The 24,058-nt window shown below is 41.8% G+C and overlaps 1 protein-coding gene across 9 annotated transcripts in view; it reads left to right on the forward strand.

Moving 5' to 3' along the window:
• HYDIN (HYDIN axonemal central pair apparatus protein) overlaps window positions 1–24,058 on the forward strand; it is a 441,202-nt gene that overhangs the window by 28,660 nt on the left and 388,484 nt on the right. Inside the window, exon 1 of one of the 9 annotated variants that reach the window (XM_042967961.1) lies at window positions 8,523–8,541. The exons of the other annotated variants lie outside the window; for them this stretch is intronic. The gene's annotated coding sequence lies outside the window, so the exon portion shown is untranslated. Of the gene's footprint in view, window positions 1–8,522; window positions 8,542–24,058 lie in introns of those variants that run through there. 9 annotated transcript variants of the gene reach the window in all.

A 24,058-nucleotide genomic window follows, 5' to 3' on the forward strand; every position in this document is an offset into this window, starting at 1 on the left:
GGAGCTCATGTAATCCAAAAGTTCCCTGTTAAAATAAATTTGTATCACAAGCTTTGTTTATGAGACCCAGAAAGGTTTTGAGTATGTCTAGAGGAGAAGACTTATTTCCTGACCATCATTTTGGTGGTTTGTATGCATCTTAAACCAAAGATAGAACATGATAATTTGAGAAATCACAATGTATTCTTGGTTTTGGTTCAGTTTTTCTCAAATTAAGAGGTTATTTAAGACCAAATATAAAGCCTGTCCTTTGTAATCTTGTCTGTGAACTGTCACTGGTATAACAGGAAGATTGATGCAGACATAAGGACTTCTGTCCTTCATTGAGTAGGATAGCTGGTCTCTAACCCCTGAAATTGTTCCCTGCTGGAATGGTCATAGTTCCTAGGTGCTCTTTGACATCCTCAGCAGCTGTAACAGCAAGTGATTTAGTGCAAAATAATCCATCAGTTAATCTCTTTGTTATTGGACACTTCAGACACTTGTATCTTGGTTCATACTATAAATGAAGTGGGAAGTGGCATGACTCTTGATTGTCACAGGCATCTCGCAACATCATCGTTGTCCTGCCTACTCGGGCAGTGACCCACGGAGGGCTCCAGAGCCCAGAGAAGAAGCATTAGGAGGTGGTGAGGCATGTATACAACTTTCTCACCATCAGCAGTGACTCTCCCCTTCATCTTCCACTTCAGGAAACATATCAAAATGAATGAGAGGGCTAGCCTGGAACTATGAAATTAAGTAAATTATTCAGGAACTTAAATACTTGGAATCTTGGTAACAAACAGTGTCAGGATATCATGGTTCCAAGCTATAGCTCTAATGGAATAGTTTTAATAAAAAAAAGAAATGTAAAACAATGTCTACACACTTCAGCAGAATTGTCCAGAGGCCTGACTCTTGCCAAAACTGAAAAGTCCCTTGGAAGTCACCAGCTTCACACTTAATTACCACCTTCTTTGGCTGTTTCTCTTTTACTGCTTTTCTCTCCTCTTCCTGTGATTTTCCTTCTTGCTGCCAAACACACTTTCTCTTCCAGATACCATCTGTTTTCAGAATACATTTGCATTTCCTTTTTCCTTCCCCAAATGGCCCTCCTTTGGGGCCCCTCGAGAGTGAACTGTCTCCATGTTACCACATGGACTGGAGGAAAGAAAGCTGTGGCTTATAAAATTGAAATATAACCAGGAACCCGATAGAGACATTCTTTCCGAACTTGGGTGTGTGCTCTCTGTTCCTAGGGCGCCCACCTTCTTAAGAATCTTGGAGCACAGGGATTAGTTTGGGGTATGTCTTTAAAATACCTTTTGTTTGTTATAAAACTTCAAAGAATTTCAAGGTGTAAAAAGGAGCAAGTGCATACCATTCTCTCCAACATCAGTCATATTCCTCAGGGGGACATGAAACCCTCAGCCACACACACTGACCACTGTCAGTAGTTCTAGTCTTTATGCTATGTGCATATCAACATGTGCAATATGAACATACAGAAATTGAAAACAGAAATTGGATCATACTCTATATATTATTTGCAATTTATTATTTTACATCCATATCATGGGCATGTTTTCATATCAACACGCATAAAATTTCTCATTATATTTAACAACTGGCATTCCAAAGTATAAATGTACCATGATTTCTTTACTGATCCATATTTTTTCAGATTTCTCATTTTTAACAGTGCCTAACACATTTATCTTTATGCGTCTGCAACTGTATTTGTAGGATGATTGGAATTGCTTCATCAAAGGATATGTGCATTTTAAACATTGATAGATATTCTCCTAAATTTTATATCTAATCACTAAGAGAAGCATAGCATTTTCTCCCCTCAACTATCAGAGATTATAATGAGATGAATGATAATGATTTGTAAAGGATAAAGTATTTTACAAAGTATTTTTATTCTACTTATTTAACACAGATACGCTAGAGGGAAGTAATGATCTCCAATTCACAGATGAAAAAATGAGGGTTCATTGAGATTAAGAGATTTGCCCAAGGTAATACACTTGGAAGTGACTGAGCTGAGCCCAAGTCCCTCTTATCTAGGAGCCTGAAATTCCTGCACTTTGTCCTACACAGCTTTAGCTTTTCATGGGGTAGCACCGAAACTTCCACTGTGATGGATTGACTGAGCCTAGGTTGGGGAGAGGGAGTGTGGGGAGATTAATGGCCAGCCAACTTCATGTTAATGTGGCACACCCACGGACATACAAGACGTTTCTCTCCCTGCCATTACTCCCTTAGTAATCTCATTTGGTCACAGTTTCAAATATCATCTGTGTGTCAGTGACTCCCAAACTTTATTTCATTATAGAACTCTCTCCTTAACATACCCTATTCCTAACGCTGGCTATTTCTTCCAAAGCCTGCTCTCCCTGCAGCCTCCACCGTCTCAGTTGTAACTACTGCACCCTTTTACTTTTTCAGGCCCGGATCCTTGATTCTTCTTTCACACCTTCATTCGCAGGGGCTATTACCAAGGCCTTTGTGTGACTTTCCAACCAGGTTTCAAATTAAAATCCAGTCTCATCTTGTTCTAAACAAACCTGGATTATACTGCGTTATTCTAATTAAAAAAAATTTTTTTTTTAATCTTTGTTTATTGTTGAGAGAGAGACAGAGTGTGAGTGGAAGAGGAGCAGAGAGAGAGGGAGACACAGAATCGGAAGCAGGCTCCAGGCCCTGAGCGGTCAGCACAGAGCCCGACGCAGGGCTCGAACTCACAAACCACGAGATCATGACCTGAGCTGAAGTCTGACGCTCAACTGACTGAGCCACTCAGGTGTCCCTACACTGTGTTATTTTAATCCTACTAGCATGAAAGGTGATTCTGATCTGATGCTTGGAACTTGCACTCTAATTTAAGAGACCATGGACCGAGTGAATGTTTGGAGACGAGAGGACATTCATAATATATTTGTTTCTACTGGTTTTTAAGATTAAGAAAAATAGAAAGGCTGAGTTAAATTTATTGAAAAGATAATCAATTTAATCTTAGCTGAGAGATCAGTGGGCCCAAATTTTGCAAGTCCTCAAGTCCTCCTGAGATCAGTGCTTCCTTCTAGCGTGCACATTGGTAAGGAGAAGGAAAACGGGGACAAGTGGAGTCCCAGAAGTGAGCCTCTTGCACTGCTGCTTTTTCTCTCCCTCCCAGAAGTACAGGTGCAAAATGAATATCTTCGAGTGGAAAGGCAGCTGATTTCAAGGGCTTAAACAGGAGCTGAGGCAAAGCTGTGGATCTTCCTTAATGCACAAAGGAAAGCAAGCTCTTAAGTAAACTGTGGTAAAAAACTTAAATTATTGATCAGAAGGGGGATTTAATTTGTCAGGAAGCATTTTTATTTGCTCCTAACCTACTGAGCCACCCAGGTGCCCATATCCATTGTCCTCTTGGTGGAGATTTCAGTTGTTTCCAGTTTGGGGCTTTTACAAGTAGTACTGCTTTGAAATTTCTCATACGTCATCTTTTGGTGAAACTATGGATGCAATTTCTGGGTCAAGTAGAATTTCTCAGGGGATATCAGCTTGAGCAGGCACCACCAACCAGTTTCCCAAAGTGGTTGTTCCGAGTTAAATCCCTACTAGCAGTTGCTCCATATCCTCACCAACTCTTGGTGTTTTTGATGTTTTCGTTTTGGCCATTCTAATGGGCTTGTAGCATTATCACATTGTAGTTTGAATTTGTATTTCTCTGGTGACCAAATAAAGTTGAATACCTTATCATGTATACATTAAACACTGTGTCTGGTATATAGAAAGTATGCAATAAATGTTAGCCATATCATTATTATTATTCTCTGGCAACCAAAGAATAACTTTTCAAGTGGGACCACAGATTTCTAGAAGCTTCGAAACAGTTTATACTCTCTTGGCCTACCTTCTGTCTCCCATGTATGCTCTTCCCCACACCTGTCTCTTCTCCGTGTTAACTTCCCTATAAATAAACTCCCTGACTGTCTCTGAGTCTGGACATGCTGAATAAGAACTGAAAGCCAGGTGCAACTTCTGACCTCCACCCCAAACAGGTTCTCACCTTTGCTCAGATGTGCCCATTCCAAGAGGAACAGAAAAGATCCTCACTGAGAGGCTCCAGGTCACCCAGAGTCTCATCCAGCTGACCTGACCTCCCTCTAGCTCTTTTGTGATAAATGGCTTTGACGACTTTCTCATTATTATGGTGTCTGGTCCAAATCAGACTTGAATCTTTAATGCTTCCCATTAGGAAAAATGCATCACTTGACTTTTAAGATGCAGACAAAATTCCCCTTGCAAAGCCAGTTTCTTGAGGGGTTTGTTAATGCATCAAGCCATGTGCCTTTGAGGAAAATTCCATTATGTCCCTAAAACAAGAAGGCAGTTAGTTTAGCCCTTCTTGCTAAACTGTAGGAGAAAAGAACAACAAAAATGTGTAATTGGGGGTTGACCTGCATCTTATAAGATCTTGGGAAAGAGACAGAAAGAAGACAGACAGCTTAATACTTCCCAAACCAGGTCAAAAATTTTCATCCATGTTTGTATAAAATATTTATTATGTAATGTAATAGATACAATTTTATTCTCTATGCAGCTAGGCTAAGATTTTCTCGTGATGAGACCCACCTTTGTCAAGAAATTTCTTGGTATATCCCCTGTGGAATAAAATGTGGGACCCCTACCCCTAAGGAGCTTAAGAGACAGAAATAGTCTAGAAAAGACAAGAAAATGAAACTGCTGGCCACAATAGAAGTTGCAGGGAAGAGAAAGAAAGAGGGACGCTAAGCAGGCAAAGAGATGGTTTAAGGCTGTTCAGGGGGACCCCTTAAGTTTTGGGGAGAGCTGCTTAATTCATTAAATACATAGTGCGAGGTGAATGTTTTGTGGAAACCCATGGAGGAACTGAGCTCTGTGTGCGCATCAAGCAGGGATGAAATCGGAAAAGCCTGAATACAGAAGCCACGAGAAGGGGCAGAAGGAACAACCAGCCTGGGATGAACCTGAGGTGTGGTGAGGGCTCTTGACTCAGTCGAGCTTGGGGGAACCAACTTGTAACTGTTTAGGCAGAACTTTCCAAAGTTAGTGTCCCAAGGATCCCCTCAATCGGTTAGGAGCTCCACTCTTGGTTTCTGCTCCGATCATGATCTCACGGTTCGTGAGTTTGAGCCCCATATCGAACTTGGGATTCTCTCTCTCTCTCTCTCTCTCTCTCTCTCTCTCTCTGCCCCCTCCCACCCCCACTCATGCTGTCTCTGTCTCAAAATAAGTAAATAAATTTAGAAGAGTAGAATGGATCAGTAAATCATAGAATATTCACACGTTGTACTACCGAATAGCAATGAGGATGAATAAACTCTCAACTGCATGCAGTACTGGATGAATCTCATTTATTCACTGTAACTTGATGAGGCGGTACTTATTATTACTCTCGTTTTGCACACGAGGGAAGTGAGCACAGAGAGGATATGTTATTGCTGGATCCCACAGAACTAGGTAGTGAAGTAGTTGGGATTCACAACCTTGGCAGCTGAGTTCCATCCTCTGATCCTTGTGTACCACTGCCGCAAGCCTCCAGCCATACCAGCAGCAGGCACTTAGTGTGTGTGCTTCTTTGGTGTAACATACCCAGAGGCACAGGGTGGACCTGGTGCAGGCTGGTCCTGCAAAAGGTGTCTACCAGCCAAGTGCGATGACCGTGTTCCAGGCTGTATACAAGTGCTCGCCCTAGAATATAATGTTTGATCCTCACAGCAGCCCTTTGTAGTGAGTACTGCTGTGCCCATTTTTACAAAAGGGGAAACAGATACGGAGAGGTAAGGTAACTGACTAAAATCTTATTATAGTATGTGACGGAGCCAGGATTCAAAGCCAAATCTGTGTGCTATGGAGTCCATGCCCTTTACCAGCCCACCACGTGCCTCTCCTCAGCACCAACCAGGGCAGCGAAGCCACAGGGCGGTAGTCCGGCAGGAACTATTGCTCCTGGTCGCGGAACTTGAGTTCTTTGAGCTGTATCAATTGACAAAAGCAACGAATAAAAAATGAATATGCGACCAAACCCCTGAGGATTCGTGAGGTCAACTGGCTTTTGGGAAAAGTATCTGCCATAGTTTGTCTTCACTCACTTTCAAATGAAGAAGGAGCCAGCATCTCCACTGCCTTGACCACATCTTCGCTAATCTCTGCAGTGTTTGCAGCTCTGCCAAAGTGCGCCCAGCAGGCCGCGAGCATGGCCCCCTTCTAACAGCCAGAGCGGAGACGGCTTGTACTGGGGAGAAGGGAGACTTACTTAGCAGATGGTGGAGGTGCACATGGAATCCCGCAGTGGACTCTGAAACAGGTGAGGGCCTGTGCCCCAGGGTCCTCCAATGAGAGGACGCTCGGACGCTGGCAAACTCTAGCCACTGGCTGCTCGAGAAACAGATGCTAGGCCTTACTGCATTGCGAAGAGCAAAAGTCCTTGGGGACTCAAGGTTCTTTTGCTTGACTGTGTTGGAGGCATGAGAAGACAGGGGAGTTGAGGAATTTTTAATATTTCCTCCTGATTTTCTAGAGTATCATCCTCTCCAGTCTCAATCATTACAGTGGCTTCCTACCTGGTCTCCCTAACTTGAGTCTGTCTCCTCCTGGATTGACCTAAATTCATACCCAAAGCTCTAGCTGCCATTTCCCCAAGCATGCCATGTCACCACGGCATGTATACAAGTGCTTCCCCTAGAATATCATGTTTAATCCCCAAGCGTGGCTGTCACCATGTCGTTGCAAATGCTGAATACTCCCTCTTTGCATGACAGGAGACAGCTTATCCTTGACGGCCCAGTTCAAAGCTGTCTCCCTGGTGTTGCCCTTCCTGACCACCTATCCAGAGAGAATTCATTGTTTCCTCCTCAGCACTCCCAAAATATTTTTTTTTCTCTTTTTAATATAATATCCGTGCTCTAACAGTGTACTGTAATTATTTGTGATCCTATCTCTAGAGTAGACTGTGAGCTTCTTATGGGCAGGAACTATGGCACATTCATCATATCCCTGGCATCTACAGTACTTTGCTTGTCTAGGTGCTAAATGTACATTTGTTGGATGAACTCCAAAAGCACAGATGTTTGAGGTATATGATCATAGTTTCTTTGCAACTCCGATGTAGCATTGACCAAAAAAAAAAAAAAAAAAAAAAAATGCTTTCCTTAGGCCAACTTTACTGTTGTTACATTGCTTTCTCATATGTGCTCCTTTTTGCCATTTGAACATTAGTACCAGAAACTATTTTTTTGTTTATTTATTTATTTTTAATTTACATCCAAGTTAGTTAGCATACAGTGCAATAATGTTTTTGGGAGTGGATTCCAGTGATTCATCCCCTATGCATAACACCCATTGCTTATCCCGACAAGTGTCTTCCTTAATGCCCCTTGCCCATTTAGCTCATCCCCTCTCCCACACCCCTCCAGCAACCCTTAGTTTGTTCTCTGTATTTAAGAGTCTCATGTTTTGTCCCTCTCCCTGTTTTTATATTATTTTTGCTTCCCTTCCCTTATGTTCATCTGTTTTGTATCTTAAATTCCACATGAGTGAAGTCGTATGATATTTGTCTTTCTCTGACTAATTTTTTTTAGCGTAATAGCCTCTAGTTCCATCCACGTAGTTGCAAATGGCAAGATTTTCATTCTTTTTGATTGTCGAGTAATACTCTATTGTGTGTGTGTGTGTGTGTGTGTGTGTGTGTGTGTGTATATATATATATATATATATATAACATCTTCTTTTTCCATTCATCTGTTGATAGACATTTGGGCTTTCTCCATGCTTTGGCTGTTGTCGATAGCTTTGCTATAAACATTGGGGTGCATGTGCCCCTTCGAAACAGCACACCTGTACCCCTTGGATAAATACTTAGTAGTGCAATTGCTGGGTCGTAGGGTAGTTCTATTTTTAACTTTTTGAGGAACCTCCATACTGTTTTCCAGAGTGGCTGCACCAGTTTGCATTCCCACCAGCAGTGCATAAGAGATCTTTCTCCGCATCCTCGGCAACATCTGTTGTTGCCTGACTTGTTAATGTTAGCCATTCTGACAGGTGTGAGGTGGTATCTTATTGTGGTTTTAATTTGTGTTTCCCTGATGATGAGTGATGTTGAGCATTTTTTCATGTGTCTATTAGCCATCTGGATGTCTTCCTTGGAAAAATGTCTATTCATGTTCTTTGCCCATTTCTTCACTAGATTATTCGTTTTTTGAGTGTTGAGTTTGATAAGTTCTTTGTAGATTTTGGATACTAACCTTTTATCTGATATGTCGTTTGCAAATATCTTCTCCCATTCCGTTGGTTGCCTTTTAGTTTTGCTGATTGTTTCTTTCACTGTGCAGAAGTTTTGTGTCTTGATGAGGTCCCAATAATTCATTTTTGCTTTTGTTTCCCTTGCCTCCATAGATATGTTGAGTAAGAAGTTGCTGTGGCTGAGGTCAAAGAAGTTCTTGCCTGCTTTCTCCTCCAGGATTTTGATGGCTTCCTGTCTTACCTTTAGGTCTTTCATCCATTTTGAAGAAACTCTATCTTTTAAGTGTAGGTAGTGAGGTGCTTTCCTCCACCTCAGCTTTCTCATTTGAGTGGGTGTTGGGATGGTGGTGGACTTATCAGTGATGTGGTCTAACATGAAACGGAGTATTTGTAGGTGGGGAACAAAAGCTTCTTTGTTTCCTGTGCCCCACCCTCTCCAGCTCCCAGGAGGGATTAGCAGGTATCAAAAGCTTTATAAGCAGTTTTTTGCTGCTTAGTAAAATTAGATTTTATTTTTTTATTTTCTATTATTTTTTAATGTTTGTTTGTTTGTTTATTTATTTATTTATTTATTTATTTATTTATTTAGAGAGAACATGCAAGCAGAGGAAGGGGCAGAGAGAGGGAGAGAGAGAATCCCAGGCAGGCTCCTCACTGTCAGCACAGAGCCTGATGCAGGGCTTGAACCCAGGAACTGTGAGATCATGACCTGAGCCGAAATCAAGAGTCAGATGCTTAACTGATTGAACCACCCAGGCCCTCCCCCCGCCAAAATTGGCTTTTACTTTTTAGAACAGTTAGCTAAAGTTTATCATTTATTCAGATTTCCTTAGCTTTTACCTAATATCTTTTTCTGTTCCAGGATGCTATCCAGGATAAGACATTACCTTTAGTTTATCATGTTGAATTAGGTTTCTTTCTGCTGTGACAGTTTCTTAGACTTTCCTTGTTTTGGATCACCTTGACAGTTTCAACAAGTACTGGTCATGTATATTGTAGGATATCCCTCTAATGGAATTTGTCTGCTGTTTTCCTCATGATTAGACTGGAGTTACAGTTTTAGGGGAGTAAGATTACAGGTAAGGTATCATTTTCATCACATCATGTCAAGAGTATAAGCAAACTTTAAAAAGTGTCAGTGTATAATAACTCTTCCCTCTCCTCAAATTTGTGTTCCCTTCTGTATTCCCTATCTCGATTAGTGGCATCATCACCCACACAGTCATGAAGGCTACAAATCGCATCTGCTCTTTCTTCTCCATCTTCCATCGAACTAGCCATCAATTAGTAAGATGCTAGTGCCCCGTGGCTTTGTATTTTTCCTCTTCTCTCATTCATGCTGCGTCTGGTTAACTCTGTGTTATTTTTCCTGTGAACTGTTACCATAGCCCCCTACCTGGTCTCTCTGTTTCCACTGCCTTACCTGTCCATGGCATCCCTCCTAATACTCAGGGTTAACTGTTGGTTTAACATCAACTCCACCTTCAGAAATCTCAGAATGGTTCCCCATCACATGCAGAATGTTTTAATTTGTTGGTGTGGAATTCAAGGCTCTTCTAGGGCTAGCTCCAAATAATCTCATATGCATTGGTAAATATTATTTCCTTTATAGTGAATGGTTCTGGGGAATTTATCTCAAAAACAAATAAATATTTTCTAAAACTAATTTTCCCCTTCATTAGAGTAAGTGAAACGATGTGTGTATGCTGTGCATACTTCATGGGGGATACATACCTGTCCAGGCCACGACTTTTGCTGAGAGAAAGAGCTACCCTTGTCTTAAAGTCTGGTATGAATAGACAGGCCCACTTGGTGCATAGTTCGTATCAAGTTAGAAAAGATGAGAGGGAAGAAGAAGGGAAGGAGGAAATACAGTTGCCCAGGGTGTGAAAAAGAAGGGAAGGAGGAAATACAGTTGCCCGGGGTGTGTGTGTGTACGCTCAACAAAACCTTTACTCAGTTTCCTTTTTCAGTGGCTAGAACTACAACATCTGTCTATTCTCTCACAGTTTCTGTGGGTCAGGAGTCCTGGCACAGCTTAGCTGGCTCCTCTGGCTCCGGCTTCCCACAAGCAAGGTATAGCTGCTCTGCTGGGTTTTGCAGTTCTATCACAAACATTTTCTAAAATTCACTGGCTAAACCTCAACGACTTCAAACTTCTGTAACTCAGAGAGCTTTTGTCACTCTGCACGAATGGTGTTTACATGTACATTAAATTCCTTCTTGTATCGGGTAGCCAGTTGTCTATGTCACAGGTTGTGAAATGAGTCCATTGTGCTTGAGTTTATAATATGGCTGTTCAAAATTTTAATGAGCAAAAGAAATTGGCTTTCACATTCCATCTGCCAGTTATTCATGTAAGTTCACAGTCTTCATTATTAAAATGTAAAAGTGCACGAGGAATTTGTGAAAGTCTCTTAGGTGTCTGCTGAGGAATGCGTAAGCAGTCTAGACCAGGGATCATTTTTAATGCCCAGCACTAGGCGAAGAGAAAGGCTAACAGAGGCCAGGAACTAAGAGTGGAGAGAGCAGGAACCACGGGTCCAGGAGTGCTCACAGGCAAGAATTTGGGTAAGTCATTGAATTAATTAATCAGGAAGATTAATGCTCTCTTTGCATGCTTATAAATATTGAACTGTTAGCTCATCAAAGCTGTGTTATGGGAAAAGGCAGAGACTATACAGAAGTAGTCACAACTGATTCGCAAACTGTTTTCATTTCCCAAGCTCCTAAATAATGAAACTATTTTCTGAGAGTGGCACAAGAGCTGTTACTCTGGGATGGGAAACATGCACAGATCATCTGGTGAAAGCAGCAACTATAACCAAACCTCTGATGTTTTTATGCTCTGAGAATCCCATTTATCCGTGGTGGAGAATGCGTCCATATTACTCGATTCCTTACACGATTTCTGATAATGCTATGTTGCCAGCAGCAGAAGTAAAGACTGTTTATTAAGGGTTTACGTGGCAGGGTGCAGACATCGAGAGACCAAGACAGTTGGTCAGAAACAGGAAGAACACATGGACAGAACCACATCATGTAATTCCACTATATCCAAGTGGATTTAGAAACACACACACACACACACACACACACACACACACTCACTCACTACCCATCCATGTATATACCAGCCATGTTCCTCCACTATTTTTCCTCACTGATGCTAAGAATATTTCAAAATACCCACTTTTGATGTATTGTCTATGCTGTGACTACCTTTATTAGTGCAGGCAGGGAATATTTGATTTAATAAACAATCGATGATGCTACTACTACCCTATTTTAATTTTTATTTCTCCTTTCCCCCTCTATTCCTATGGGGGGGTTATTTTTCTTAAATCCTAACATAATTTTAGATTTTGCCTTGCAGTTCATTCCCCACCAAAAGTCATTGCTCTCAACTTTCAAAGTCATAACCATCTTTATAGGATCAGCAACTAAGACCAAATCATATCAGGGTCATCCCTGGCTGTCATTAACCCGTCTGATACATCCATCTGCTTTTCTAATGACGCCAGGGGCCTGAGGACTGTCCAAAGCCTCAGGGTTGGTCTGATGGGAAGACAAGGGCAATGGGGTGCTTTTAAATTTGCTCTCTTGTTTCCTTCTAACATTCAGCCTGGACAGCTTACAGAAGACCACTAGCTCAATGCCTGCCTCTTTCTGGTCCCTTCCCATGGCATTATTATAGAGACTGTATCTTCTATGTTTAATCTAGCTAGAAAGTAAACAACTGAAAAATTTCCTCTCTTTGTCCCTCATATCTGACACAGCTGATACAGTCCTGAATACCTAGATATCTGAGAACTAGGTGTTTAAATGAATGAGTTGATGAGTTCTTATATATTCCTCTCAATTTCTGTAACAGATATAATCATCAGAGCAAAATTTTTATATGGACTCAAACATTTCCTTCTTCTCTTTTAGGTCACCTAGGCATTTCACAGATCTTTCTTCATTTTTCCAGAAAGAGAATGTGAGATTTGTCTCCCCTCCTTCCCTCCAAAGTCAAAATAGTAGCCCACCTCCATTTTCTCTTTTATGCAAGTGCCCAGCTTTGTCACTCACCAGTCTGTTATTATCAACCACCTAAGTTTACATTTTATCTTGAAAATTTCCATCTTTACCATGGCTTAGCCCTGATGAACACCCTGTTTACAGGGGTGTTGTAGCCCCCACAACTGGAAACCTCACTCCTATCCCTCTGCTCTCTACGGCTTTGTGTTTTCACAGTGGCATCTCCAGTGCCTGGCATGGAGGAAGCACTCACGAATAGCTGTGGAATATGATAATAAAGCTTCAGCCTCCCTTACCCCCCACCCCCACCAGTGACTGGCCTATCTGCTCTAAGAGCAAGGACTCAATATACTATTTGAAGAACCCATCAAAGCACATTGATGAGTGAGTCAAAATTTCAGTAGTCCTTCAATGGCTGCTTCAAGTTCATCCTCCTCTGAGGCTTTCCTGACAGCCCCAGCCAGTTTTTCCCTTCTTAACCACGCTTGCTTGTATTACTGAATCTTTTTATAGACTATTACAGTGCTACTTATTTTGTGATGTACTTTACATCGGTTTTCGTGTGTCTAAGGTGCCTCATCTCCCCTTGATTGCAAGCTTCATCCAGGTACTAATTTTTGTGGAATCTGAAGTTTCTACACTTTTGGAAGCTCTTTAGTACAAATACAAACTAGATACAAAAGTGAATTTTTTTTTTAGGATGAGTTGTAACACATTATAACTTTAAAAAAACTGATGAGCACCACACACATCACAAAATAAAGAGATAAGATTTTTATTCATTAGCTGCTTGCCATATTTTTATGATTTTCTTTTATACTTTTGTCTGCCTAACCTTTGATTGCCTCTTCATATAACAATGGTTTGGTAGTATCATTTTCTAGAGAAAATAGGTGTTTCAGTCTTTTATCTCGGATGGTTGATGTAATTTGGTGTTTTTGACTATTGATAGTTTCATATATATCATTGTATGCTACTTCACACCCAGACATAATCACTTTTTTTAGTACTGCTACACTGTGGACCCTAGAAACATAGGGATTCTATTTTGTGAAATTTGCTTTTTTCTGTTTTTTATTTTTTTAATGTTTATTTATTTATTTATTTATTTAAATATGAAATTTATTGTCAAATTGGTTTCCATATAACACCAGGTGCTTATCCCAACAGGTGCCCACCTCAATGCCCATCACCCACTTTCCCCTCTCCCCCACCCCCATCAACCCTCAGTTTATTCTCAGTTTTTAAGAGTCTCTTATGGTTTGGCTCCACCCTCTCTCTTTTTTTTTTTTTTCCTTCCCCTCCCCCATGGTCTTCTGTTAAGTTTCTCAGGATCCACCTAAAAGTGAAAACATGTGGTATCTGTCTTTCTCTGTATGGCTTATTTCACTTAGCATAACACTCTCCACTTCCATCCATGTTGCTACAAAGGGCCATATTTCATTCTTTCTCATTGCCACGTAGTATTCTATTGTGTATATAAACCACAATTTCTCTATCTATTCATCAGTTGATGGACATTTAGGCTCTTTCCATAATTTGGCTATTGTTGAAAGTGCTGCTATAACCATTGGGGTACAAATGCCCCTATGCATCAGCACACTTGTATCCCTTGGGTAAATTCCTGGCAGAGCTATTGCTGGGTCATAGGGTACATCTATTTTTAATTTTTTGAGGAACCTCCACACTGTTTTCCAGAGCGGCTGCACCAGTTTGCATTCCCACCAAGAGTGCAAGAGGGTTGCCGTTTATCCACATCCTTGTCAGCGTCTATAGTCTCCTCATTTGTTCATTTTAGCCACTGTGACTGGTGTGAGGTGATATCTGAGTGTGGTTTTGATTTGTATTTCCCTGATGAGGAGCAATGTTGAGCATCTTTTCATGTGCCTGTTGGCCATCTGGATGTCTTTAGAGATGTTTTCTTTAGATGAATAGAAGATGTTTTCTATTCATGTTTTCTGCCCATTTCTTCACTGGATTATTTGTTTTTCGGGTGTGGAGTTTGGTGAGCTCTTTATAGATTTTGGATACTAGCCCTTTGTCCGATAGGTCATTTGCAAATATCTTTTCCCATTTCGTTGGTTGCCTTTCAGTTTTGTTGATTGTTTCCTTGGCACTGCAGCAGCTTTTTATCTTCATGAGGTCCCAAGAGTTCATTTTTGCTTTTAATTCCCTTGCCTTTGGGGATGTGTCAAGTAAGAAATTGCTGCGGCTGAGGTCAGAGAGGTTTTTTCCTGCTTTCTCCTCTAGGGTTTTGATGGTTTCCTGTCTCACATTCAGGTCCTTTATCCATTTTGAGTTTGTTTTTGTGAATGGTGTAAGAAAGGGGTCCAGTTTCATTCTTCTGCATGTTGCTGTCCAGTTCTCCCAGCACCATTTGTTAAAGAGACTGTCTTTTTTCCATTGGATATTCTTTCCTAGTTTGTCAAAGATTAGTTGGCCATACGTTTGTGGGTCTAATTCTGGTGTTTCTATTCTATTCTATTGGTCTATGTGTCTGTTTTTGTGCCAATACCATGCTGTCTTGATGATGACAGCTTTGTAGTAGAGGCTAAAGTCTGGGATTGTGATGCCTCCCGCTTTGGTCTTCTTCAAGATTACTTTGGCTATTCGGGGCCTTTTGTGGTTCCATACACATTTTAGGACTGCTCGTTCTAGCTTCGAGAAGAATGCTGGTGCAATTTTGATTGGGATTGCATTGAATGTATAGATAGCTTTGGGCAGTATTGACATTTTAACAATATTTATTCTTCCAATCCACGAGCATGGAATGTTTTTCCATTTCTTTATATCTTCTTCAATTTCCTTCCTAAGCTTTCTATAGTTTTCACCATACAGATCTTTTCCATTTTTGGTTAGGTTAATTCCTAGGTATTTTATGCTTCTTGGTGCAATTGTGAATGGGATCAGTTTCTTTATTTGTCTTTCTGTTGCTTCATTATTAGTGTATAAGAATGCAACTGATTTCTGTACATTAGTTTTGTATCCTGTGACTTTGCTGAATTCATGTATTGGTTCTAGCAGACTTTTGGTGGAGTCTATCGGGTTTTCCACGTATAATATCATGTCATCTGCAAAAAGTGAAGGCTTGACTTCATCTTTGCCAATTTTGATGCCTTTGATTTCCTTTTTTTGTCTGATTGCTGATGCTAGCACTTCCAACACTATGTTAAACAGCAGCAGTGAGAGTGGACGTCCCTGTCGTGTTCCTGATCTCAGGGAAAAAGCTCTGTTTTTCCCCATTAGGATGATGTTAGCTGTGGGCTTTTCATAAATGGCTTTTATTATGTTTAAGTATGTTCCTTCTATCCTGACTTTCTCGAAGGTTTTTATTAAGAGAGGATGCTGAATTCTGTCAAATGTTTTTTCTGCATCGATTGACAGGATCATATGGTTCTTATCTTTTCTTTTATTAATGCGATGTATCACATTGATTGATTTGCGAATGTTGAACCAGTCCTGCAGCCCAGGAATGAATCCCACTTGATCATGGTGAATAATTCTTTTTATATGCTGTTGAATTCGATTTGCTAGTATCTTATTGAGAATTTTTGCATCCATATTCATCAGGGATATTGGCCTGTAGTTCTCTTTTTTTGCTGGGTCTCTGTCTGGTTTAGGAGTCAACGTAATGCTGGTTCTTGGAATGAGTCTGGAAGTTTTCCTTCCCTTCCTATTTTTTGGAACAGCTTGAGAAGGATAGGTATTATCTCTGCTTTAAATGTCTGGTAGAATTCCCCTGGGAAGCCATCTGGTCCTGGACTCTTATTTGTTGGGAGATTTTTGATAACTGGTTCAATTTCTTCGCTGGTATAGGTCTGTTTTTTCCTGTTTGAGTTTTGGAAGTGTGTGGGTGCTTAGGAATTTGTCCATTTCTTCCAGGTTGTCTAGTTTGTTGGCATATAATGTTTCATAGTATTCCCTGATAATTGCTTGTATTTCTGAGGGATTGGTTGTAATAATTCCATTTTCATTCATGATTTTATCCATTTGGGTCATCTCCCTTTTCTTTTTGAGAAACCTGGCTAGAGGTTTATCAATTTTGTTTATTTTTTCAAAAAAACAACTCTTGGTTTCATTGATCTGCTCTACAGTTTTATTTAGATTCTATATTGTGTATTTCTGCTCTGATCTTTATTATTTCTCTCCTTCTGCTGGGTTTGGGGTGTCTTTGCTGTTCTGCTTCTATTTCCTTTAGGTGTGCCGTTAGAGTTTGTATTTGGCATTTTTCTTGTTTCTTGAGATAGGCCTGGATTGCAATGTATTTTCCTCTCAGGACTGCCTTCGCTGTATCCCAAAGCATTTGGATTGTTGTATTTTCATTTTCATTTGTTTCCATAGATTTTTAAATTTCTTCCCTAATTGCCTGGTTGACCCATCCATTCTTTAGTAGGGTGTTCTTTAACCTCCATGCTTTTGGAGGTTTTCCAGACTTTTTCCTGTGGTTGATTTCAAGCTTCATAGCATTGTGGTCCGAAAGTGTGCATGGTATGATCTCAATTCTTGTATACTTATGAAGGGCTGTTTTGTGACCCAGTATGTGATCTATGTTGGAGAATGTTCCATGTGCACTCGAGAAGAAAGTATATTCTGTTGCTTTGGGATGCAGAGTTCTAAATATATTTGTCAAGTCCATCTGATCCAATGTATCATTCAGGGCCTTTGTTTCTTTGTTTATCCTGTGTCTAGATGATCTATCCATTGTTGTAAGTGCAGTATGAAAGTCCCCTGCAATGACCACATTCTTATCAATAAGGTTGCTTATGTTTGTGATTGTTTTATATATTTGGGGGCTCCCATATTTGGTGCGTAGACATTTATAATTGTTAGCTCTTCCTGATGGATAGACCCTGTAATGATTATATAATGCCCTTCTTCATCTCTTGTTACATCTTTAATTTAAAGTCTAGTTTGTCTGATATAAGTATGGCTACTCTAGCTTCCTTTTGACTTCCAGTAGCATGATAGATAGTTCTCCACCCCCTCACTTTGAATCTGAAGGTGTCCTCAGGTCTAAAATGAGTCTCTTGTAGACAACAGATAGATGGGTCTCGTTTTTTTATCCTTTCTGATACCCTATGTCTTTTGGTTGGAGCATTTAGTCCATTTACATTCAGTGTTATTATAGAAAGATATGGGTTTAGAGTCATTGTGATGTCTGTAGGTTTCATGCTTGTAGTGATGTCTCTGGTACTTTGTGGTCCTTGTAACATTTCACTCACAGAATCCCCCTTAGGATCTCTTGTAGGGCTGGTTTAGTGGTGATGAATTCCTTCAGTTTTTGTTTGTTTGGGAAGACCTTTATGTCTCCTTCTATTCTGAATGACAGACTTGCTGGGTAAAGGATTCTCGACTGCATGGTTTTTCTGTTCATCACATTGAAGATTTCCTGCCATTCCTTTCTGGCCTGCCATGTTTCAGAAGATAGGTCTGCCACTAGTCTTATTGGTCTCCTTTTATATGTTACAGCGTGTTTATCCCTAGCTGCTTTCAGAATTTTCTCTTTATCCTTGTATTTTGTCAGTTTCACAAGGATGTGTCGTGCAGAAGATCGATTCAAGTTACGTCTGAAGGGAGTTCTCTGTGCCTCTTGGATTTCAATGCCTTTTTCCTTCCCAGATCAGGGAAGTCTCAGTTATGATTTGTTCAAGTACACCTTCAACCCTTTCTCTCTTTCTTCCTCTTCTGCAATTCCTACTATATGGATGTTCTGTTTGATTGCATCCCTTAGTTCTCCCTATTTTCCCCTCATACTCCTGGATTTTTTTTTTGTCTCTCTTTTTCTCAGCTTCCTCTTTTTCCATAATTTTATCTTCTAATTCACCTAGTCTCTCCTCCGCCTCTTCATTCTGAGCTGTGGTCACCTCCATTTTATTTTACACCATTTATAGCATTTTTTAGCTCCTCCTGACTGTTTCTTAGTTCCTTGATCTCTGTAGCAATAGATTCTCTGCTGTCCTCTATACTTTTTTCAAGCCCAGTGATTAATTTTATGACTATTATTCTAAATTCTTGTTGCGTTATATTGCTTAAATCATTTTTGATCAATTCGTTAGCTTTCGCTACTTCCTGGAGTTTCTTTTGAGGAGAGTTCTTCTGTTTCGTCATTTTGGGTAGTCCCTGGGGTGGTGTGGAACTGCAGGGCCCTTCCCCTGTGCTGTCTGGAGTAACTTGTGCTGGTGGGCATGGCCACAGTCTGACCAGATGTCTGTCCCCAGCCCACTGCTGGGGACACAGTCTGACTGGTGTGTACCTTATCTTCCCCTCTCCCAGGGGCAGGACTCACTGTGGAGTGTTGTGGCCCCTGTCTGGGCTACTTGCACACTGCCAGGCTTGTGGTGCTGCTTCGATGGGATTGACGTATTAGCTGGGGTGGATCCTCAAGGTGCACAGGGGCAGGAGGGGCAGACTCGCTTGCTTTGCCTTCGGTGGTCTGCTTCGGGAGGGGCCTGTGGCACCGAGAGGGAGGCAGACCCGTCGGAGGGATGGATCCACAGAAGCACAGCACTGGGTGTTTGAGCGGTGCAAGCAAGTTCGGTCCCGGGAACTGGTTCCCTTTGGGATTTTGGCTGGGGGATGGGAGAGGGAGATGGTGCTGGCCAACGCCTTTGTTCCCCACCGAGCTGAGCTCTGTCTTCCAGGGCTTAACATCTCTACCTCCAGGTGTCCTCTCGTCCTCCCCCTCTCTGAGCAGAGCTGTTGACTTTTTACATTCCAGATGTTAAGTCCTGCTGGCTGTCAGAACTCATGCAGTCAGGCCCCTCCACTTTTGTAAGCCAGACTCGGGGGGCTATTCCTTGCCAGGTGAGCTGCCCCTCCACCGCCCCGGCTCCCTTCTGCCAGTCCGTGTAGTGCACACCGCCTCTCCGCCCTTCCTATCCTCTTCCCTGGGCCTCTCGTCTACACTTGGCTCCCGAGAGTATGTTCTGCTAGTCTTCTGATAGTCTTCTGGGTTATTTGGCAGATGTGGGTGGAATCTAAGTGATCAGCAGGGCGAGGTGAGCCCAGCGTCCTCCTACACTGCCATCTTCTCCGTGACTGAATATTTATTTATTTATTAAAAAAATTTTTTTTTACCGTTTATTTATTTTTGAGACAGAGAGAGACAGAGCATGAACAGGGGAGGAGCAGAGAAAGAGGGAGACACAGAATATGAAACAGGCTCCAGGCTCTGAGCTGTCCGCACAGAGCCCGACACGGGGCTTGAACTCATGGACCGTGAGATCATGACCTGAGCCGAAGTCGGACGCTTAACCGACCAAGCCACCCAGGTGCCCCGGTATTTTTGAGAGAGAGAGAGGGCACGAGCAGGGAAGGGGAAGAGAGAGAGGGTGACACAGAATTTGAAGCAGGCTCCAGGCTCTGAGCTTGTCAGTACAGAGCCCGATGTGGAGCTCGAACTCATGGACCATGAGATCATGACCTGAACTCAAGTCGGACACTTAACCAACTCAACCATCCAGGTGCTCCTATTCTGTGAGATTTCATCAAAAAGGGGGGAAAAGTGTAGTGCATCTGTAATTGTAGACACTGCTTTATCAAGTATTTGCCTAGCAGAAGACTCTTTTGATTTTGCCTGAGTTTTGGCAAGAATGAAAGCCTCTGCCTAAAACTGTGTATGGCTGATGATTGGCAGAATTTTTCACAGATGAGGTCTGGGTCCCTCCCTTTTAAACTGTAGGTCTTCTCTACCACATGCTTTTGGTTCCATATCACAGTTTCATATCATGAATCAATCCTTGATCCTGGGTCCTCACTTATACTACTGTTTAAATTATGACTCATGGCTGCCAGACACAACAAGTGTCTGGTGTCTCCTCATGACGAGTGTTTCTCTCTGGGTCTCCTCTTGACAGTTAATCACTGGCAGTGCAATCCTGTTGGCAGTTCTTGGATTTGCATTTTTAGGAAGTCCAAAACAGAATAAAGTCTGCTTTTAAATTCTCTTCCGACCCAGACATAGTCTGTATTGACTAATCATCAGGACATGAGGCAAGATATATTTCCCCCCTACAAGCAAGACAGTGGGTAATTAAACATGGTGCTGACAGTTTTTATTCCTAGGCCTTTTATAATTAGTCTTTTAATTGTTGAGCTGAGCCCGATGTTCTAGCAAGAGAGATCCAGTTCCTCAAATTGAATAAATAGAAATCACTCATAGGAAAGGGTCAGGCCGAGCAGATGGAGTGTGCACAGGACTAGATGAGGACACAGGTGACATCATCTTGATTAAGGCCCAGACTCAGGTCAGACAGACCTAATTACTGCCACTGACTGCCTGTGGGATTTTTGAGCAAGTCACTTGTGCTTTCTGAGCCTCAGTGCCTCTTTTGTGAAAGGAAGGGAATAACCCTATGGGGTTGTGAAGATTCGTGTGTGTAGAGCACTCTGTACAGAAGCACAGTGTAAGAACTTCAGAAATGTTAGGTGTCATTTCTTCTAATGTTCCTCTCTTCTAGGTCTGTCTAGATATCTAGCTATCTGATATCTTTGGTTGTTGAAGCTTTTTTCCAGAATCCAGACTCTTCAGCTGTTTTTCAAAACCAACTTTTTTTGACAAGAGGGTTCAGACGTTAGTCATTTTCTGCCTGCAGTGTCTCAAAGCAGCATTTTGCAAATAATAATCCCTCCCATTCATTTCACAATCTACTATTTACAGGGCTCCTGGGTGGCTCAGTCAGTTAAGCATCTGACTTCAGATCAGGTCATGACCTCGCAGTTTGTGAGTTCGAGCCCCCGTCGGGCTTGTTGCTGTCAGTGCAGAGCCCACTTTGCATCCTCTGTCCCCCTCTCTCTCTGCCCACCCCCCACTCACATATGCTCTATCTCTCTCTGAAAAAAATAAATAAACCTTAAAAAAAACAATCTACTATTTACAAAGTGTTTTTCTTTTTTTATTAAATTGTTTTTAATATTTACTCATTTTTGAGACAGAGAGAGACAGAGCATGAATGGGGGAAGGTCAGAGAGAGAGGGAGACACAGAATCTGAAACGGGCTCCAGGCTCTGAGCTGTCAGCACAGAGCCCGACGCGGGGCTCGAACTCATGGACCGCAAGATCATGACCTGAGCCAAAGTCGGATGCCCAACCGACTGAGCCACCCAGGCGCCCCATGTGTTTTTCTATACTGTATGAGTCAGTCTTCAAAATGACCCTCTCTCTAATGGCAGTGTCACTGAGTTCACCATGCTCCACCCTTCTCTGGCCTCTCACCAGGCTGGTGCCCAGCGAGAATATCATGTTAGCAGCTCCTCCCTTTAGATGCTGGTTGCCCCTGCTTGTCATTCACATCTCACCACGGGGGTCACCTTTTCAGAGGGGCCTCTGGCTCATCCCCTCAGACATTCTCCATCATAGCATCCTATTTTATTATTTCATAGCACTTTGCACGTCTGCTATTTTACTTATTTTTTGTCCAAATTTTCATGCTAGAACATAGGCTTTGTGAAAGCAGAAATGTTTTCTTCTCTGTTTCCATAGGGTGTGTATTCTCAATAGGGGTGATATCCCAAGGGGCAAAAACTGGTTCTAGAGGGGGCAAAATAATCTCACCTTTTAATGTATAGAACACAGATTTATATACAGTGCATAGACTGATATACCTTGTATACAGGATTTTAAAATTTGGGAGCCATAATTAGAACAAAAGAGTCTAAAAAGTCTCCTTAGGGGAGCAATAATGAAAGAAAAAAGGTTGAGAACACTGTTTTACAGTATAGAACACTGCTGAGCACAGAGTAGCCTCATAAATAATATTTTTGAATGACTGAATTGCATCTTTTAGAAGCTGCAGAAACATGTTCAGAGAGGTGAAATAGCTACAGCCTCGGGGCAAAAAGTGGTACATGGGAGAACTGAATCTCCAACCTGGGTTTCCTGGGTCTTGTGCTTTTTCTTTCCAAGCCTCCTGTTAAATGCACAATATATACTTTTTGAGTTGGCTTGAACGTATTGGACATTTCCACAAGAGGAAGCAAAATGAGCCTATAATTTGTAAGTGACAAAAAATGATCTCAGACATTCTATTCAGAAGAGTCCAGCTAGTCTTCTCTGGGGGCATTACTGATGCGTTCTGTGTGGCTCATCTTTGAAATGGGAGTCAATACCCATCTCCTGCTCTTGGGAAAATAGGAGTAAAAAGATGGGCAATATTTTTTAGTGTCTTAGCAATTGCTTCACAGGATCTGTAGGCCAAAAGAAATAGCCAACAATTCCATTTATTAAGTAATCAGGTCCGGATAGCTTAATAAGCACATGCATCCTAATGAGGTACTACTGCCTGTTGATCACTGCACACTTTCTCAGGCCTAGAAACGTATCAGACACCATCGTCCTCATTTCCTCTTCCACATCGATTTCCAAGTGGTGCTTGTTTTCATCACAGCAGTTATTGAAAACCCAGCTGTGAAATGATTTGGTCATTGGAAACAGTATAATAATCTCGTGTTGAAACTGTGGACTGTCTCAAGCTTGTAGTTTCCGACAGAGATCACTGTGATTCCTGTGAAAATTTAAAACATCCGGTTGTCTGCAAATTCACTGTGGTATCCTGAGGTGCCTTGGCACAGTCTGAGAACCGTGGCACTAGACCAAGGCAAGGCGTGATGCTGGCTTGAGGTAGATTCGTGGCAGGAGAGTTGGAAAGGAGTATAGGAGTGAAAAGTTGTGTAGAAGTGAAAAATTGAAGACAGAGAAAACTGGTACAAAAATGATGAGTGAGGGGCGCCTGGCTGGTAGAGCACCCAACTCTTGATCTCAGGGTTGTGAGTTCAAGCCCCACATTGGGTGTAGAGATTAATTAAAGAAAACAAAATAAAACACAAAAATGATGAATGAACAGGATGTGGGGAGGGGGGAAAGAGGTTTAGAAAATCAAATTGGGGGCCTGGATGATTGGAGAACTCCCATGTCATAGATGGCTTTTGGGGACTCGGACTCTCATTTTCTTGGTAACAACAACCATCCTCCATACGGGAGTGGCCCAGCCCCCATCTATCCAGTATGGCTCATCTCTGGCAGGTGATTGAATTAGAGGAATATGTTGCCCTTGTGTCAGCCTAAGCCAGTCAGATTTGCTCTTCCAAGAATTTGGAATTGAAACTTAGCGTGTTCATTTCCTATGACTGCAGCAACAAACATGGCTTCAAACAACAGAAATTTATTCTTTCGCAATTCTGGAGGCCAGAAATCGAGGCGTAGTCAGGCCTGCACTCATTTTGGAGGTTCTGGGGAGAATCCTTCCTTGCCTCTTCTAGATTCTGGTGGCTGGTGGTGGTCTTAGGCTTCCTTGGCCATACCACTCTAATCTCTGCCTCTTACATGTCTGTGACTTCTCCCATTCTGCCTTTTACAAGGTCAGTGGATTTAGGGGTCACCTGGGTAATTTGGAATAATCTCTCTCAAGACCCTTAACTTAATTACATGTGCAAAGACCTTTTTTTCCAAATAAGGTAACATTCATAGGGTGTAGGTATTAGGATGTGGACATACCTTTTTCAAAGCCAACATGTAACCCACCACACTTGGAGACTTAGAGATGTTTGTGCACTGAGAGGATAGGTATGTAGGGCACTGGGATGACTCTTTGGGTAGAGAATAGAGAGAGGTCTAAGGTGAAGGAAAAAAGAATGACATAGGTATATCTATGGAGAAATAGGGACATTTGGCTCAGGGAGTGATAGGAAGACACAGGGACCAGCCCTGCTTTTGTTCTGCTAAATTTTCCACTTCTTGATTCCTGTCCCCCAGAAAGCCCAGCTGCCCTTAGGTTCTATGATT

This window comes from Panthera tigris, chromosome E2 (assembly GCF_018350195.1).
Source record: "Panthera tigris isolate Pti1 chromosome E2, P.tigris_Pti1_mat1.1, whole genome shotgun sequence".
Lineage (NCBI taxonomy): Eukaryota > Metazoa > Chordata > Mammalia > Carnivora > Felidae > Panthera > Panthera tigris.